Source organism: Aotus nancymaae, unplaced genomic scaffold, assembly GCF_030222135.1.
Source record: "Aotus nancymaae isolate 86718 unplaced genomic scaffold, 86718_ANA_hifiasm-v0.15.2.pri h1tg000006l, whole genome shotgun sequence".
NCBI classification, from domain to species: domain Eukaryota; kingdom Metazoa; phylum Chordata; class Mammalia; order Primates; family Aotidae; genus Aotus; species Aotus nancymaae.
Window position 1 is genome coordinate 75,886,678 of NW_026988417.1, and position 20,343 is coordinate 75,907,020.

Genomic DNA, 20,343 nt, shown 5'->3' on the forward strand with positions numbered 1-20,343 from the left:
AAACGTCTTCTTTGAGAAGTGGGTCTGTTCTGTAACTAAAGATTAGTTTTGTCTTTTTGCTCATCCAGAACTTCATATAAATCAAATATTATGTACTCATGACATAAAGCAATTACATGGGTTTTTCTCTCAGCATACTTTTGAGATTTATCTTTATCGTTTTACTTATTAGTAGCTCTATTCCTTTTTACTGCTGAGTAATATTTCATTGTATAAATCAACCACAATTTCTGCATGCATTCATTTGTTAATGGACATTTGGACTGCTTCCAGTTTGGAACTATGATGAATAATTCTGCTATAAACTGCTATAAACATTTAGGCTCAAGTTTGTTTTCTGAAAATATGTTTTTCATTTCTTTTGAGTACATACCTAGAAGGTATGTATTTCTTCTAGGTGAATCACATGGTAAGTTTATTTTTAATTTTGCATGAAACTGCTAAATTATTTCCCAGCTTAACTGTACCGTTTTATACACCCACCAGCAAAGTTTGAGAGTTCCAGCTGCTCCACGGCCTCACCAATAATTGGTAAGGTCAGTCTTTTGTTTGGTCTTTTTAACTCTAGCATTCTAGTGTATGTGAAGTGATATCTCATTGTGTGTGTTTTTTTATTTTGAGGCTATTGCTAATTAATCACTGTGTTTTTAATTTGCAATTCCCAGATGATTAATGACTTGAGCCTCTCTTTTTTTTGAGACAGAGTTTTGCTTTGTTGCCCAGGCTGGAGTGTAGTAGCTTAATCTCGGCTCACGGCAACCTTCGCCTCCCGGGTTCAAGCAATTCTCCTGCCTCAGTCTCCCTAGTAGCTGGGATTACAGGTGCCCGCCACCATGTCTAGCTAATTTTTTTTTTTTTTTAGTGAGACAGGGTTTCACTATGTTTGCCAGGCTGGTCTCAAACTCCTGACCTCAGGCAATCCACCCGCCTCAGCCTCCCAAAATACTGGATTACAGGCATAAGCCACTGTATCCAGCTGACTTGAGTATCTTTTCACATGCATATTGTCTATCTATACATCTTCCTTTGACAAGTTCCTGTTAAAGTCTCTGTCATTTTTTTTCTTTTAAAAATACTGGGTTTAATGAATTGGATGAATTCATCACATATACTGCAAAGTTATTAGTCATTTATAACTTTTTTTTTTTTTTTTGAGATACAGTTTTGCTCTTGTTACCCAGGCTGGAGTGCAATGGCGCGATCTCGGCTCACCGCAACCTCCGTCTCCTGGGTTCAAGCAATTCTCCTGCCTCAGCCTCCCAAGTAGCTGGGACTACAGGCATGCGCCACCACGCCCAGCTAATTTTTGTATTTTTAGTAGAGACAGGGTTTCACCATGTTGACCAAGATGGTCTCGATCTCTTGACCTTGTGATCCACCCGTCTCGGCCTCCCAAAGTGCTGGGATTATAGGCATGAGCCACCATGCCCGGCCTCCATTTATAACATCTTAAAGGAATCACTAGGGTTTTCGGACCCCAAAGTACTAGCACTTCTTTATGTGGCTCTTCCTGATCAAAGAATCCCCTCTGGCACTTATGGGCATTCACAGTACAAACATGTAAAAATATCAACATCAGGGCTGGGCGCAGTGGCTCACGCCTATAATCCCAGCACTTTGGGAGGCCAAGGCGGGTGGATCATGAGGTCAGGAGTTCAAGATCAGCCTGGGCAAGACGGTGAAACCCTGTCTCTACTAAAAATAGAAAATTAGCCAGGCATGGTGGTATATGCCTATAATCTCAGCTACTCAGAAGACTGAGGCAGGGAACTGCTTGAACCCAGGAGGTGGAGGTTGCACTGAGCCGAGATCATGCTACTGCACTATAGCCTGGGCAACAGAGCAAGACTCTGCCTCAAAAAAAAAAAAAAAAAAAAATCAAATATACATCAGCAATGACAGTCACAACAACAATATACAACAAAGGGGTCCACTCACAATATCACACTAGCTTTCTTCCCCAAACCCCAAGAGTTGAATCTGGATACTCCACCCGCACTGAATGATGACTTAGTTCCTATATCCAACAGAACCATAAAACTTTGACTCCTTCCTCTCCTTGAAGTTCTTCCAGCATATTTAGACACATATCGGTATGGCCTTTGGTCCCCCTTAAGGACACACAGACATTAGCCCAACCAATTTTTCTCTTTAAAGCACCTGAAGTTAAAGAGTAGGAGGAGGGAGAGGTCAGGCTACTGAGGGAGACTGTGGCTCTACAGCAATAAACAAAGCTTGCATTTACTTTCACTTTCAAGCATTAACCCTTGCAGCTCAACCAAACTTCTAAGGTTTTCCATCCACCTAAAGCTCTATATTCTCATTGTGGACACTCTATGTTGTGCTTTGAGGGCTCCTTAATTTAGCAGCTATAGTCATACTGCCTTTCAGCAGAGCAGGACCATGAAGTTGAGAGTGTACAACAACCAAAGCACCATTCAGGTGGCATGTTTCAATCCCACCTCTCACCTAAGCCTCTAAATTATCCATTAATGGGTAGAACAGTGGAGGACTTTTATTCTCCCCATCCCCACTGCCCTTGCCCACCACCTGGGTGAGACCATTCACTACCAGATGCCAGAGACAATGTTCATATCTCCTAACCTAGCCCAAGAGGCCCTCATTCTTCCTCTTTCAGAATGCCATGCCTCTGTCAGCACCCCATCCCCATGGCTGAAACTATCGAGCACTGTGAGGGGGCTGAGACTTCCTTCCTACTCTCTGAAAGCTAATAAAGTAGCCTAGTACTGTTCCATGGATACTGGCAGAAGACACAGCAGTCCTGCATCAGAAACAAAAGGACTTTTGACTCACAGTACAGCAAGGAACATGAGCATCAAGTATCAGTTTCTCTGTATCCCCCAAGTCCCACAGGGAAGACACGGGGGGGTCCAGGTAGATGCCACACATGCAGTAGGTTTGCATCACAGCAGGCTAAAGCAAACCTGCTCTTTACCCAGAGGGAGATAATAATATCTTCATTATACTGGACAATAAGCAAATCTGCCCTTTGCTACAAAGGGAGACACTACATCATCCTAGGCTGTTTGCTATACAGATATCCTTGAAAAGATCATTTAAAAACAAAGGGCTGTCACTGCCTCACTGTCAAGAGGTACAGAAATGCAAGGACCCATGGAGAAGCCAGGTGCAACGGGTGAACCTGTAGTCCCAGCTATTCAGGAAGTTGAGACGGATCTCTTGATGCCAGAAGTTCAAGGCTGTGGTGCACCACTGTACTCCAGCCTGGGCAACACAGTGAAAGCCTGTCTCTTAAGAAAGAAAAAAGGTTCATGCCCCATGTTGGGCACCAAAGAAAAAACAAAAATAAAAATAAATAAAAAATGACCCATGGAGAATTATCTCCCAAGTAACTATATATTATTTATCTTAGCAATATTGTGCACTTTAAGTGTATAGGTCTTATACACATTTTGTTAAATTTATCCTTAAGTATTTCCTGTTTTTTTATGTTGTTATAAATGGCACTTTTTTCCATTTTCCAATTGTATATGAGTAAGTACAAATAAAACTGATTTTTGTATATTGTTCATGTATCCTACAACCTAGCTAAACCCACTTTTTTTTTTTTAAAGACAGGGTTTCACCATGTTGGCCAGGTTTGTCTTGAACACCTGACCTCAGGTGATCCACCCACCTCGGACTCCCAAAGTGCTGGGATTACAGGTGTGAGCCACCGCGCCTGGCCTAAACCCACTTATTAATTCTGATAGCTTTTCAATATAGACTCCTTAAGATTTTCTACAAATACAATCAATGTTGTCTGTAACATTTGTATTTCTTCCTTTCCAATCTGCATGTCTAATATTTCTTTTTCCTTACTACACTTGCTAGGACCTCTAATAAAATGTTGACTAAAAATGGTGACAGCAGATACCCTTGCCCTGTTCCTCATCTTATCTGTTAGCTATAGGTTTTCCACAGATTTTCTTTACCAGGTTGAGAATGTTTACCTCTTTCCCAATTTGATGAGGTCTTTTAAAAAAACAATTAAAAGGGCCGGGTGTGGTGGCTCATGCCTGTAATCCCAGCAGTTTAGGAGACTGAGGTGGGTGGATCACAAGGTCAAGAGATCGAGACCATCCTGGCCAACATGGTGAAACCCCGTCTCTACTAAAAAATACAAAAAAATGGCCGGGCGCGGTGGCTCAAGCCTGTAATCCCAGCACTTTGGGAGGCCGAGGCGGGTGGATCACGAGGTCAAGAGATCGAGACCATCCTGGTCAACATGGTGAAACCCCGTCTCTACTAATACAAAAAAAAATTAGCTGGGCATGGTGGCGCGTGCCTGTAATCCCAGCTACTCAGGAGGCTGAGGCAGGAGAATTGCCTGAACCCAGGAGGCGGAGATTGCGGTGAGCCGAGATCGCGCCATTGCGCTCCAGCCTGGGTAACAAGAGCAAAACTCCGGCTCAAAAAAAAAAAAAAAAAAAAAAAAAAAAAAAAAATACAAAAAAATTAGCTGAGCGTGGTGGCATGTGACTGTAGTCCCATATACTCAGGAGGCTGAGTCAGAAGAATTGCTTGAACCCAGGAGGCGGAGATTGTAGTGAGCCGAGATTGTGTCACTGCACTCCAGCCTGGCGCCTGGCAATAAAGCAAGACTCCGTTTAAAAAAAAAAAAAATCATAAGAGGATGTTTAATTCTATCATATGCTTTTTCTGCAACTAGTGAGAGAATCATATGCTTTTTCTTTTTTTAGTCTGTAAATAGTCTGTAAATTAATTTTTTATTACAAAATTTTGCATTCCTGATTCAAACCACACTTGCTCATGATGTCTTATAATTTGCATATATTGCTAAATTAAAATTTTTTTAATTAAATTTAAAAAAAAGATGCCAGTTAATAATCTTTTTTTTTTTTTTGAGACAGAGCCTTGCTCTGTCGCTTAGGCTGGAGTGTGTGATCTCGGCTCACTGTAACCTCCGCCTCCAAGGTTTAAGCAATTCTCCTGCCTCAGCCTCCTGAGTAGCTAGGATTACAGGTTATGCTACCACATCTGGCTAATTTTTTGCATTTTTAGTAGAAATTGGGTTTTGCCATGTTAGCCAGGATGGTCTCGATCTCCTGACCTTGTGATCACCTGCCTCGGCTTCCCAAAGTGCTGGGATTACAGGTGTGAGCTACCGCGCCCAGCCACTAAATTATATTTTGCTAATATTTTGTTAAGCATTTTTGTCTATATTCATGAGGGATATTGATCTGGAGTTTTCTTTTCAGTGTCTACCTAGAGGTAATGATAGCCTAATAAAATGAATTGGATTCTGTTCTTATTTTTCAGGAAAAGTTTGCACAGAATTGTTCCTATTCCTTCCTTAAATATTTGCCAAAATTCACCAGTAAAGCCATCTAGATATAAAGCTTCCTTGTGGGAAGGTTTTTTAACTATAAATTCACTTTCTTTAGCAGATGTAGGGCTATTCAGATTATCTTTCTTCCCAAGTAACCTGTGATATTTGATAGTTTGTGTCTTTGAAGGAATTTGTCTATTTCCTCTAAGCTGCCAAATGTATTAGCATAAAGTTACATGTAATACTATTTTAATGTCTGTAGGATCTGTAGAAATGTCCTCTCTTCATTCCTCATAGTGATAAATTATCTTCTCTCCTTTTATTCTTGAGTAGCTAGAGATTGATCAATTTTACTGACCTTTTCAAATAACCATTTTTGGACCAGGCATGCTGGCTCACACCTTTAATCTCAGCACTTTGAGAGGTTAAGATGACTCACTTGTGGCCATGGGTTTGACACCAGTCTGAACAACATATCAAGACCCCACCTCAACAAAATAAAGATAAAAATTAGCCGGGCGTGGTAGGGCCTGCCTGTAGTTCTACTCACACTCCCTTGAGCCCAGGACTTGGAAGCTGCAGCGAGCTATGACCACACCACAGTGGCATCAACACAGCTCACCGAAGCTTTGAATTCCCAGGCTCAAGCAATCCTCCTGCTTTAGTCCCGAAAGTAGATGGGACTAAAGACATGCACCACAATCCCCAGCTTTGGTTTTGTAGAAATAAGGTTTCACTGGTGAAACTCCGTCTCCACTAAAAAAATACAAAAATTAGCCAGGCATGGTGGCGCCCACCTGTAATCCCAGCTATTCAGGAGGCTGAGGCAGGAGAATAGCTTGAAACTGGGAGACAGACGTTGCAGTGAGCCAAGATCGCATGACTGCACTCCAGCCTGGATGACAGAGCGAGACTCCATCTCAAAAAAAAAAAAAAGAAAAAGAAATAAGGTTTCACCATGTTGCCTCGGCTGGTCTCAAATTCCTGAGCTCAAGTGATCTGCCCAGCTTGGCCTTTAAGGTATGCACCACCGTGTCTGGCCCATTTTTTATTTAATTGACTATTATCTTTACCTCTTTCCTTCTGTTTGATTTATTCTTCTTTTTCTAGAATCTTAAGATGGAAGCACAGATCAGGATTTGCCAAACTACTAAATCATGCCTATGATCTTTATGTATTGCTTCCCAGCTAAGAATCGTTTTTTACTTTTTTTTTTGAGATGAATCCTTGCTCTGTCGCCCAGGCTGCAGTGCAGTGGTGCAATCTTGGCTCACTGCAACCTCTGACTTCCGATTCAAGCAGCTCTAATCCCAAATAGCGGGGATTAGAGGCACACACCACCATGCTGGCTACTTTTGTATTTTTAGTAGGATGGGGTTTCACCACACTGGCTACATTGGCCACACTGGTCTCCAACTCCTGAACAATCCATCTGCCTTGGCCTCCCAAGGCGCTGGGATTACAGGCATGAGCCACCATGCCTGGCCAAGAACATTTTTTTTTTTTTAATAGTCACTGAGGGCAGTATTCTATTTATGTCAATTAGCAAAAGCTGGTTCATAGTGTTATTCAGATCATTGATATCCTTAAAATTTTTAGGGTGTTAGAATCCTCAAATATGATGGTGAATTTGTCTATGTCTCCTCTTCTGCACATTTTTGCTTCATATATTTTGAAGTTCTGTTATCAGAAGAACATACAATTTTATCTGTCCTGTTAAAACAGACTGGGAATTACAGGAATGGGAATCTCCCTTTGAACTGGGAGCAAAGTCCAGACTTCTAACAATAAAAGGTCTGGGCCAGGTTCAGTGGCTCACACCTGTAATCCCAACACTCTGGGAGGCCGAGGCAAGAGAACTTATTGAGTCCAGGAGTTGGAGACTAGCCTGGGCACAACATGGTAAGATTCTCATCTCTATGAAAAATAATTTTAAAAAATGAGCCAGGTATGGTGGGGCATGCCTGAAGTCCTAGCTACTGAGGAGTGTGAGACAGGTGCAAGGTGTCGTCCCACAAGTTTGAAGCTGCAGTGAGCTATAATAATAATGCCACTGCACTCCAGCCTGGGTGACTGAGCGAGATCCTGTTTCTGGAGGGAAAACAATTTAATTTAATTTAATTAAAAAAAAATTTTTTTTTTTGGTAAAAATGTCCAATTGGTTTGGCCACAGTCTATGTAATAGACAGAGACTATTCCAGAGCCAAGACAGCTGTTAAACCACAGCACAGAATATAGATGACTATCTTATGACTGCATGTCCTTATCTGTTTCTTTTTTTTTTGAGATGGAGTCTTACTCTGTCTGTCGCCCAGGCTGGAATGCAATGGTGTGACCTTGGTTCACTGCAACCTTCACTTCCCGGGTTCAAGCAATTCTCCTGCCTCAGCCTTCCAAGTAGCTTGGACTACAGGTGTGTGCCACCACACCTGGCTAATTTTTTGTAATTTTAGTAAAGACGGGGTTTCACCGTGTTAGCCAGGCTGGTCTCAATCTCCTGACCTTGTGATCTGCCCGCCTCAGCCTCCCAAAGTGCTGGGATTACAGGCATGAGCCACTGTGCCTGGTCTCATCTGTTTCAATTAGGGTCACATGCAGGGCATAATGGCCTATGCTAAAAGAAAGTCTCAAAAGGACTGGGCATGGCAGGAAAGGGTTGGGCCATCTAGTTATATGACCCATCATGCTATTTTATCTCTTAGGAATGGAAGCCATGTACTAGCACAAGCAACCTCATCATCCCTGTGTTGAGGACCACTCCAAGAAAAGAGAGGCTCTTCACAGGCCAAGAGAGCTGAGACACTTTTGCCTCACTTGCAGGAGAGGTTACCTGTGAAGGTGTGGTAGAGAAATAATTTAGAACATACAATGCATTCCCTTATGCTTCAATTTTTTTTTTTGAGATGTCTCACTCTGTCACCCAGGCTGGAATGCAGTGGCACAATCTTGGCTCACTGCAACCTCTGCCACCCAGATTCAAGCAATCCTCGTGCCTCAGTCTCCTAAGTAGCTGGGTCTACAAGCATGTGCCAATACACCTGGCTAATTTTTGCGTTTTTAGTAGAGATGGGTTTTCACCATGTTGGCCAGGCTAATCTTGAACTCTTGACTTTGTGATCTGTCCACCTCAGCCTTCCGAAGTGCTGGGAGGCCATCCTAATCTCCACTGGCCCAGGCACTCTATCCCATTGCCCTGGTATTTCCATCATAGCATCAGCCACAATCAGAAGTATCTTGTTTATTTGTTTATAGTTTTATTGTCCCTCTCCAACTTCTTTAAAATGCAAAGCCACACAAAGACAGGAACTTGTTTGTCTTCATAACTACTAAACCCCCATCCCCTGTGCCTATAACAGAGCTGGCATTTACTCTGTATAAATCTGAACAATGAATAAAGTAATCATAGAGGCGTGTCACCTAAACTCTAGAATTATTTATATTGGATTTTGAAAATAACTTTTGTCAATTTGAGTAGGACAGGTTTATATAATGCTATGATACTTCACAACACTTTAAATAAAATAAACCCATATCGCCATAAGGTACACTAACAAGGTGAGAAACTCCTTTCAAATAAGTTTTTAAATACTCAGATTTAGCATTTAACCAATATCCTCTGCAATTACATTCCATCTTTAAATCTACAAGATTCTCTTAGTTTTTTTGTTTTTGTTTTTGTAGAAACGGGGTTTCTCAATGTTGGTCAGGCTGGTCTCAAACTCCCAACCTCAGGTGATCCACCCGGCTCGGTCTCCCAAAGTGCTGGCATTACAGGTGTGAGCCACCGCACCCTGCCTGTTCTCTTAGTTTTTAACTGGCTTATAATTTTTATCAGTCATTTAATTAACAAAATACTTCTTTCTTCCTAACTTTGAGGAGGGCATTATGGGAAATTAATAAAAGACCTTGCCCTCAAAGAGCTCAGAAATAAATAGATGACTAACATGATCACAGTTGTACTTTGGGAGGATTAACCTCATCTGAAAATTTTATTGCCTGGAGGCAGGGAGAACAGTTGGAAGGCTATTCTAGTAATTAGTTCAAGATACAGCTAAATGATTTAGGATGGTGACAATGAAAAATAAGTGAAGTCAATACAAAATAAAAAATACTGTAATCCCAGCATTTTGGGAAGCCAAGGAGGGCGAATTACCTGAGGTCAGGAGTTTGAGATCAGCCTAGCCAACATGGTGAAACCTGTCTACTAAAAATACAAAAAACTAGCTAGGCATGGTGGCAGGTGTCTGTAATCTCAGCTACTTGGGAGGCTGAGACAGCTACTTGAACCCGGGAGGCAGAGGTTACAGTGAGCCAAGATAATGCCATTGCACTCCAGCCTGGGAGACAGTGCGAGACTCCCTCTCAGAAAAAAAGATGCTGAGTGTTTAGTTGACCTTTGAACAACAGGGTCCACTTACACGTATTTTATTTCAATAAATATATTGAATATTTTTTGGAAATTTGTGGCAATTTGAAAAAGTTTGCTGATCAATCATGTCACTACCTAGAAACATCAAAAAAATTTAAGAAAAAGTTTGGTATGTCATGAATGCATAAGACATATGTAGACATTGGTGTGTTTTATAATTTACTACCATAAAATGTATAAAATATAAAAAATTAAAATTTGCCAGGTGCAGTGGCTCACGCCTATAATCCCAGCACTTTGGGAGGCCGAGACGGGTGGATCACCAGGTCAAGAGATCGAGACCATCCTGGTCAACATGGTGAAACCCTGTCTCTACTAAAAATACAAAAATTAGCTGGGCATGGTGGCACACGCCTGTAGTCCCAGCTACTCGGGAGGCTGAGGCAGGAGAATTGCTTGAACCCAGGAGACGGAGGTTGCGGTGAGCCGAGATCGCGTCATTGCACTCCAGCCTGGGTAACGAGCGAAACTCCGTCTCCAAAAAAAAAAAATTAAAATTTATCAAAACTTACCCCACAAACACATGGTATCATTTGCAGTGGAGAGAAATGTAAACAAAGATGCACTATTAAATCAAAACCACAAAAAAGTAACTGTAGTACATATTATACTACTGTAATAATTTCGTAGCCACCTCCTGTTGTAACTGTGGTGAGCTCAAGTGTTGCCACTAATTGTCTGTCTTCACATGAGCAGTTCCTCACTCCAGTAAATTGTGTATTGCAGTAAAAAGTGAACTTTCATATTTTTCATTGTGTTTAGTGCAATACTGTAAAACTTGAATAACACTAGGAGACCCATATGAAGTACCATTAATGACACTGTATGTGCTCCCAAAAAGCAGAGAAAAGTATGACATTACAAGTAAAAGTTTAATTGCTTGATAAGTACTATAGATTGAGGTCTACAACTGCAGTTGCCCAACATTTCAAGATAAATGAATCCAGCGTAAAGACCATTATAAAAAAAGAATTGGGGGGAAGGGGTGGCAGGCGCCATGTCCAGCCGTGAAGGTGGCAAGAAGAAGCCCCTGAAACAGCCCAAGAAGCAGGCCAAGGAGATGGAGAAGGAAGATAAGGCTTTCAAGCAGAAACAAAAAGAAGAGCAGAAGAAACTCGAGGAGATCCACGGGGAAGGGGCCCCTGGCCACAGGTGGAATTAGGAAATCTGGCAAAAGTAAGCTGTTCCTTGACCCTGAGGAGATGGTGACCCTTTATTTCATCCGTATTTAAACATCTGTATTTCCTGCCATAACATCTTTTGCCACCTATAGCCGGAATTAAGTGTTGTCTTGGAGCTGTTGTACATATAAGAATAAACTTCGTTGAAAGAAAGAAAGAGAGAGAGAGAGAGAGAAAGAAGGAAACAAAGAGAAAGAAAAAGAGAAAAGAAAGAAAGAAAAAGAAAGAAAGAAATTTATTAAGCCATCACTGCAGTTACATCAGCAGATACAAAAACCTTGCACTTTTAGCAAAAGACTTTTTGTCTAATATTGAAAATGCAGCATTTGGCCAGGTGCGGTGGCTCATGTTTATAATCCCAGCACTTTGGGAGACCAAGGTGGGTGGATCACTTGAGGTCAGTAGTTCAAGACCAACCTGGCCAATACGGTGAAACCCCATCTCTACCAAAAAATACAAAAATTAGCCATGTGTCATGGTCCCAGCTACCTGGGAGGCAGAGGTGGGAGAACAGCTTGAACCTGGGAGGCAGAGGCTGCAGTGACCTGAGATTGCACCACTGTACTCCAGCCTGGGTGGCAGAATGAGAGACTCTGTCTCAAAAAAAAAGAAAAGAAAAGAAAAAAGAAAATGCAGACTTTATGTGGGTGGTGGAGGACAGCTACAAGAAATGCATACTTATAGACTAATGATTCAAGAAAAAGAAGTCATTATATGACATCTTAAAGCAAAAAGAAGGTGAAGGATTAAAGCTAGAGAATTTAATGTAAGCAAAGGATGGTTTGATAATTTTAGAAAGAGGCTTGTCTTTAAAAGTCAAGAAAATGGCCAGGCACGGTGGCTCATGCCTGCAATCCCAGCACTTTGGGAGGCGCAAGCAGGCGGATCACTTGAGGTCAGGAGTTCAAGACCAGCCTGGCCAACATGGTGAACAGTAACTATATTTTCTCTTCCTTATGGTTTTCATAATAACATTTTGTTTTCTCTAGCCTACTTTATTGCAAGAATATGATCTGTAATAAATATAACATACAAAATACATGTTAATCAACTACGTTATCAGTAAGGCTTCTGGTCAACAATAGGCTATTAGCAGTTAAGTTTTTGGGGATTCAAAAGTTATCTGTGGATGTGGATGTGGATATGACTGCTTGGGGTTGGTGTCCCTAATCCCCATGTTGTTCAAGGATCAACTGTACTTTTTGTACCTAGAGCTTACTACCAGTATTAACTAGTGAACTATACCACTTATATTTTAGCTTTTCTTTCTTTTCTTTTTTGAGATGGAGTCTCCCTTTGTCACCCAGGCTGGAGTGCAGCAGTGTGATCTCTGCTCACTGCAACCTCTGCCTTCCAAGTTCAAGTGATTCTTGCGCCTCAGCCTTCTGAGTAGCTGGGATTATAGTTGTGTGCCACCACTACTGGCTGCTTTTTTGTATTTTTAGTAGACATGGGGTTTCACCATGTTGGCCAGGCTGGTCTTGAACACCTGACCTCAAATGATCCACCCACCTTGGTCTCCCAAAATGCGGGGATTACGGGCACCTCACTTGGCCAGACTTTAGCTTTTTATTTTATTTTATTTTTTTGAGATGGAGTTTCACTCTTCTTGCCCAGGCTGGAGTGCAATGCTGCAAACATGGCTCACCACAACCTTCACCTTCCAGGTTCAAGTGATTCTCCTGCCTCAACCTCTTGAGTAGCTAGGATTAAAGGCATGTGCCACCATGCCAGCTAATTTTGTATTTTTAGTAGAGATGGGGTTTCTCCATGTTGGTCATCACTCCCGACCTCAGGTGATCTGCCCACCTCAGCCTCCCAAAGTGCTGGATTACAGGCGTAAGCTACCTCACCCTGCCTTAGCTTTTATTTCTAAAATCAAACATCAACAAACTAAAAAAACAGTTACAGAACTACATTTCTCAAATTGGGAGCAGTGGACTATAAGCCATGAGTTCTGATGAAGTTTGAAAAGTTTATATTTCCCACAGAAGACTGGTATGCCCCTGCACAAGGATGACACACAAATTTGTAAAGTTTTCCATGAAAAACCAAACTAAAAAATATTTTTTTCTTTTTTCTTTTTCCAAGGCAGTGCTGAAGGATAAAAAATAATTTTTTTTTGAGACAGAGTCTCACTCTGTCACCCAGGCTGAAGTGCCGTGGCACAATCTTAGCTCACAGCAACCTCCACCTGGGGGCAAAATGATCCTCCCACCTCAGCCTCTCGAATAGCTGGGACTACAGTTGTGTGCCACCATGACTGGCTACTTTTTCTAGTTTTTCTAGAGACATGTTGCCCAGGCTGGTCTCAAACTCTTGAGCTCAAGCCAACCACCCACCTTGGCCTCACAGAGTGCTGGAATTACACATGTGAGCCACTGCACTCAGTCTAAATTTTTTTTAAAAAAGAAAGGTCTATATTTTCATTTCAATCATATTTTTATAAAGTATATTCTGGATCATCTAAATAACCACATCACATCCAAAATCAATGGTACAAGAATTCGGATGAGCTAAAGAAAAAGGCACAAAAGGGACTTATAAGATAAATGACATATTTATGCCAAATAAAAGCCAAACCACTTAACCTGAGATGTAAGAAAGAAAGCTGTGCAGCATTCAAACATAGAAGAGTATGTAGAAATTGAGTCATCATAGGCTATAGAGTGTAGAAAACAGGCCAGGCGCAGTGGCTCACACCTGTAATCCCAGAACTTTGGGAGGCCAAGGGAGGCGGATTGCAAGGTCAGGAGTTCAAGACCAGCCTGGCCAACATAGTGAAACTCCATCTCTACTAAAAATATATATATATATAAAAAAAATTAGCTGGGCATGGTGGCGGGTGCCTATAGTCCCAGCTACTTGGGAGGCTGAGGTAGGAGAATCGCTTGAACCTGGGAGGCGGAGGTTACAGTGAGCCAAGATTGCGCCACTGCACTCTAGTCTGAGTGACAGAGTGAGACTCCCTCTCAAAAAAAAAAAGAAAATAAAAAGAAAACTGCACATCTGTGCTAAGGCAGATCCTAGTATATTCACTATGGAGATTTCTTTGTTTTGTTTTGAGACAGTCTCTTGCTCTGTCATCAGGCTAGAGTGCAGTGCCAAGAGTATGGCTCACTGTAGCCTTGGACTCCTAGGCTCAAATGATCCTCACACCTCAGCCTCCCAAGTACCTGGGACTACAGAACGGACACAAGCCGTCACACTCTGGCAAATTTTCTTTGTATTTTTTTGTAGAGACAAGGTCTAGCTATGTTGCCCAGGCTGGTCTTGAACTCACAGGCTCAAGCTATCCTCCCACCTTGGCATCCCAAAGGGCTGGGATTACAGGAGTGAGCCACTGCACCTGACCCAAAGATTGTTTCAGCAAAACAACATCATTCATCACCCTAAGTTTAATTTTTTAAATTGGTTTTACAGTTTTGTTTATATTAATTTATAAATTTATTTTTGTTTGTTTGTTTTTAGATAGAGTCTGGCTCTGTTGCCCAGGCTGGAGTGCAGTGGTGCGTTCTCAGCTCACTGCAACTTCTGGCTCCCATGTTCAAGTAATTCTTCTGCCTCAGCCTCCCAAGTAGCTGGGATTATAGGCACACACCACCATGTTGGCCAGGCTGGTCTTGAAACTCCTGACCTCAGGTGATCTGCCCATCTTGGCCACCCAAAGTGCTGGGATTACAGGCATGAGCCACCGTGCCTGGCCTATAAATTTACTTTTGATGTATACTTGGTTTTATATCTATCTTGGAAAGTAAATATTTTAATAAGTTAGGCCAATATTGGGGATTCACAATTTTTTTTCCTTTAAAAGGGAATTGCAAATTGCTATTTTTTTTTAAACTTTCAATTTTTTATTTTTAATAGAGACAGGGTTTCACCACGTTGGCCAGGTTGGTTTCGAACTGCTGACCTCAGGTGATCCGCCCGCCTCAGCCTCCCAAAGTGCTGGGATTACAAGCGTGAGCCACCGCACCCGGCTATTGCTATTATTAAAAAGTCAAAAAACAGGGAGCAGGCATAGTGGCTCACACCTGTAATCCCACCCTTTGGAAGGCTAAGGCAGGTGGATCACTTGAGGCTAAGAGTTTGAGAACAGCCTGCCCAACTTGGTGAAAGCCTGTCTCTACAAAGGTTAACCAGGACTGGTGGTGCGCACGTGTTATCCCTGCTACTAAGGAAGCTGAGGCAGGAGAAGCACTTCAGTACAGGAGACAGAGGTTGCAGTGAGCCAAGATCACGCCACTGCACTCCAGCCTGGGGGACAGAATGAGACTCCATCTCAGGGGGAAAAAAAAGTCAAAAAACAGATGCTGGCAAGGCCATGGGAACATTTATACACTGTTGGTGAAATGTAAATTAGTTTAGCCACTGTAGAAAGTAGTTTGGTGATTTCTCAAAGAATTTAAAACAGAACTACCATTTGACCCAGCAATCACATTACTGGGCATATATCTAAAAGAAAACAAATCTTTCTGCCAGAAAGACACGTGGACACACATGGTCATCACAATACTATTCACAAGAGCAAAGACATGGAATCAAGCTGGGTGCCCATCAATGGTGACTGGATAAGGAAAACGTGGAACATATATACTATGGAATACTATGTAGCCATAATAAAGAAAGAAACTGTGTCCTTTGCAGCAACATGGATGCAGCTGGAGGCCATTATCCTAAGCAAATGAACACACAGAAACAGTAAACTACTGCATATTCTCACATAAGTGGGAGCTAAACATTGGGTATCCATGAACATAAAGATGGCAACAATGGAAACTGGGGGCTACTGGGGGGTGGGAATGGGGTCAAGGATTGAAAAACTATTGGCCGGGCACGGTGGCTCACTCCTGTAATCCCAGCACTTTGAGAGGCCAAGGCAGGAGATCGAGACCATCCTGGCTAACACGGCAAAACCCTGTCTCTACTAAAAAAAAAAAAAAAAAAAAAATTAGTTGGGCATGGTGGCACACACCTGTAGTACCAGCTACTCAGTAGGCTGAGGCAGGAGAATTGCTTAAACCCAGGAGGCAGAGGTTGCAGTGAGCCAAGATCATGCCACTGCACTGCAGCCTGGGTGACAGAGCAAGACTCCATTTCAAAAAGAAAAAAGAAAAACTAACTACTGGGTACTATGTTCAGTGCCCAGGTGACAGGACCATTCATACTCCAAACCTCAGCATCATGCAATATACCCAGGTAACAAACCTGCACATGTACCCCTTAAATGTAAAATAAAAGCTGGAAAAAAAAGGTGAATTCCAAATTAGTCACATACCTTTAAAGTCTATGTTCAAGTATATAATATTTAAATTTGAGGTTCTACCACTCATACTTAAATGTATTATGAAGTATCTGCTGCACTACTCCATTCTATCTAAGTGAGCTTCCTTAATTTTGTAACTTACTTTCCATAAAGTCTTTGCTACATGATAATTACATGAATTTGACAGTGTATTTCAACGGGTGTGAATTAACAACATAATAAAATGAAATGGACCAGCCATGATGGCTCACATCTGTAATCCCAGTACTTTGGGCGGATTGCCTGAGGTCAGGAGTTCGAGACCAGTCTGGCCAACATGATGAAACCCCGTCTCTACTAAAAATACAAAATATGGAGATTCAAAACAGGAAATATCTGTCTCTAAATTATGGCTCTCCTAGTTTCTTATCATGTAATCCTAGTCAATAATAACATCTCTGAGCTTCAGTTTACTTACAGGGTTACTGTGAAGACAGTTATGAGGTATGCTGTAACTCAAAAGTTGTTTCCTATTTATCTAAATTAGCTTCTCCTTCTGATTTCTTTATTTTTTTATGGCGTTCAGTAGTCTACCAAATGGCTAGGTGTGGTGGCTAATGCCTATAATCCCAGCACTTTGGGAGGATGAGGCAGGTAGATCACCTAAGCTCAGGAGTTTGAGATCAGCCTTGCCAACATGGTGAAAACCTGTCTCTAACAAAAATATAAAAAACTGCCAGGCGCGGTGGCTCATGCCTGTAATCCCAACACTTTGGGAGGCCCAGGTGGGTGGTTCATGAGGTCAGCAGTTCAAGACCAGCCTGGCCAAGATGATGAAACACATCTCTACTAAAAATAGGAAAATTAGCCAGGCGTGGTGGCGGGCGCCTGTAATCCCAGCTACTCGAGAGGCTGAGGCAGAGAACTGCTTGAACCCGAGAGGCAGAGGCTGCAGTGAGCCAAGATCGCACCACTGCACTCCTGCCTGGGTGACGGTGCGAGACTCTGTCTAAAAAAAACAAAAACAAAAACAAAACAAAAAATTAGCTGAGCATGGTGGCCCATGCCTGTGGTCCCAGCTACTCATGAGGTTGAGGTAGAAGGGTCACTTGAGCCTGTGGGGCAGAGATGTAGTAAGCTGAGATCTACTACACCCTAAACTGGATGACAGAGTGAGACTCCATCTCATTTAAAAAAAAAAAATTCTATCATACACCAGGGCTTAAATTGTATGGTCGTTGACATCTCTCTTTCCAGAGAATTACTAATCTGTCATATATCATGCAGATTTCACATTCACCATTGACTCTATCCTCCTGTAACCAATCGCATCTAAACCTCCAAAACCTGAAGCCTACTATGGTATTTTTACCTCCATCTCCTCTCACCTACAATGCATCCTACATAACAGCTACACGTACAGGATTTATCCTGTGAAGTATATCTCTGAGGTTATCATTCTCCTACACTAAGATACATTTTCTCTAACTTTTTTTTTGAGATGGAGTCTCACTCTGTCACCAGGCTGGAGTGCAATGGCACGATCTTGGCTCACTGCAACCTCCGCCTCTTGAGTTCAAGCAATTCTTCTGCCTCAGCCTCCAGAGTAGCTGGAACTACAGGTGCGCCCTACCATGCCCAACTAATTTTTTTTTTTTTTGTATTTATAGAAGAGACGAGGTTTCACCATGTTGGCCAGGATAGTCTCGATCTCTTGACCTTGTGAGCCACCCACCTCGGCCTCTCAAAGAGCTGAATAACAAATGTGAGCCACCTCGCCCGGCCTCTGTAACTCTTAAGGCCTTCTGCAGCAAGGCCCCACTCAATCAATCCTTCCAACTTCACCCCCAGTGTTTCTTAAAGTGAACGTTCCCTGAGGCAATGATATTGAGGTTTTTTTTATCTACTATCCCTAGCATACTATATGACACATAATAAACACCCAATAATAATGTTTGAAAAAGTAGTGAAAATCTATAATGCTCTTCCTCCAAAAAATGAACATTGAGCTATCTCTGGTGGTATAATTCTTGCTTCATTTCTTTCTAACACACTTTTAATTACTAATAGACAATTGTTCTAACTTTGACAATCTGAAAACTGGTCTTTAAAGATAATCACAAAGAATTACAAAGAGACAATAGCCCTCTGTGATTAAAAGAAAGCCAATGAAAAAGCTTTTTAAAGCTTTTTAATCTCCCTATGTTAATTTCTTTTCTTTCTTTCTTTCTTTTTTTTTTTTGTGAGATAGAATCTCGCTCTGCCATCCAGGCTGGAGTGCAGTGGCGTGACCTTGGCTCACTGCAACCTCTGCCTCCCGGGTTCAAGCAATTCTCTGCCTCAGCCTCCCAAGTCTGGAATTATAGCTGTCCACCACCACACCTGGCTAATTTTTTTTTTTTTGTATTTTTAGTAGAGACAGGGTTTCACCTTCTTGGCTGGCTGGTCTTGAACTCTTGATCTTGTGATCCACCTGCCTTAGCCTCCTAAAGTGCTGGGATTACAGGCATGAGCTACTGTGCCCAGCTCATGCCTGTAATCCCAGCACTTTGAGAGGCCGAGGTGAGCAGATCAGGAGGTCAAGAGATCAAGACCATCCTGGTGAACATAGTGAAATCCTGTCTCTACTAAAAATACAAAAATTAGCTGGGCATGGTGGCACTCGCCTATAGTTCCAGCTACTCAGGAGGTTGAGGCAGGAGAATCGCTTAAACCTGGGAGGCAGAGGTTGCAGTAAGCCGAGATCGCGCCACTGCACTCCAGCCTGGCAACAAAGGGAGACCCCATCTCAAAAAAAAAAAAAAAAAAAAAAAAAAAAATCTTAGTCTTACTACTAAGTCAGCAGCTACAAGGCATGGATCAAATAACTGCAACATAAAAGCTGTAATTTTAAAAAGACAAAACCAAATGCCTACTGAATAATATAGCAGAAAAATTATTTTTAAAAAATAATCATTATCATCATCAATAACTAAACCTTCTAAGTACCTCTCAGGTATTTCTCCCAAAAAATTTTTTGGGTCTCTTATTCATCTAGTAAGTTTAAGCCAAATGTCCAAACTATACAGACTCATTCACACAAAATATTTCCCCTCTAAGTACACTACAAAATTTGTGATATTATATGATACACTGTGGCAAAGTGTGTTCACAAACACTCTTTGTAGACAATTTGAATAAGGAAATAATATCACATATATTCTTTGTAGACAATTTGAATAAGGAAATTTAGGGCTAATCATAAACATTACTCATGGCCATTTCTCAAATATTAATCTCTCTGTTCATTATCATACAGTCAATGTCATTGATCCAACAAAAGCTAGGGGAAAAGCATAGGCCCCAAATTAATATATAAATATTTTTTTGCCTGGCCTAAAAACTTGATCATATGTAACTTTTCTTGATCATATGTAACTGTTGTGTGCAAGGAGACACACTCCTTTCAGCATAACCTAAAACATACATGGGTCTTTAGATAACCTAATAAAACAGTGACTATTATAGAGTCAATCAATCCAGGTCTCTAAACAAAGGGCTAGGCTAACCACTCCAGCATTTAGAAATAACAGAGGTCTCAATTTATCTTTATCAACTTAATGTACTCACAACAAATGCTTGCATCACACCATCACAACTCTCCTTCTTAACAATGAAGGTAAAAACTCAGGACCAAAAGAGAGCTCCTAGAGCAGTATTTCACTTGCATTATAAAATCTACCACAAAATTTTTCATAACTTTACTCTGAATTCATGAACTAGATTGGGTGGGGGAGAAATACAGGGAAGAGCTTCCCCGAAAAGCATGGGAATAAAATATGACTGACAGTATCTCAATTGTTATTTCCCAAATGACAGGAGCAAAGAGGTTAGTTACTCTATGGATAACAGAGCATTAATTTTTCTTTTCTAATTCTTATCAAACTGGTTCCTATTCTTTAAGATGTGAATATCCACACCCCAGCAAGTTACAGACTAGGATCTAAAACACAGACCTTAAATGCAGAATAAAATGCCAACGCTCTGCCTCCTTAAAGAAACATACAACACCAAGAACTGCTGAACACCATCAAAGCAACACCCGCAGAGTGGATGTTTAAAAATTGTATCAGGGAATCATGATAAGTGCTAGCGGATCCTCTAGGCCTCAGCAGCAGCCTTAGGTATAAGAGCA

At 41.5% G+C, this 20,343-nt stretch overlaps 1 protein-coding gene and 1 pseudogene across 5 annotated transcripts in view; one reads left to right on the plus strand and one right to left on the minus strand.

Annotated features, from left to right (window-relative positions):
* The window catches only part of LIN54 (lin-54 DREAM MuvB core complex component), a 92,927-nt gene that overhangs the window by 70,098 nt on the left and 2,486 nt on the right, over window positions 1–20,343 (minus strand). The window lies entirely within an intron of this gene.
* LOC110568025 (translation machinery-associated protein 7-like) lies at window positions 10,736–11,086 on the plus strand (annotated as a pseudogene).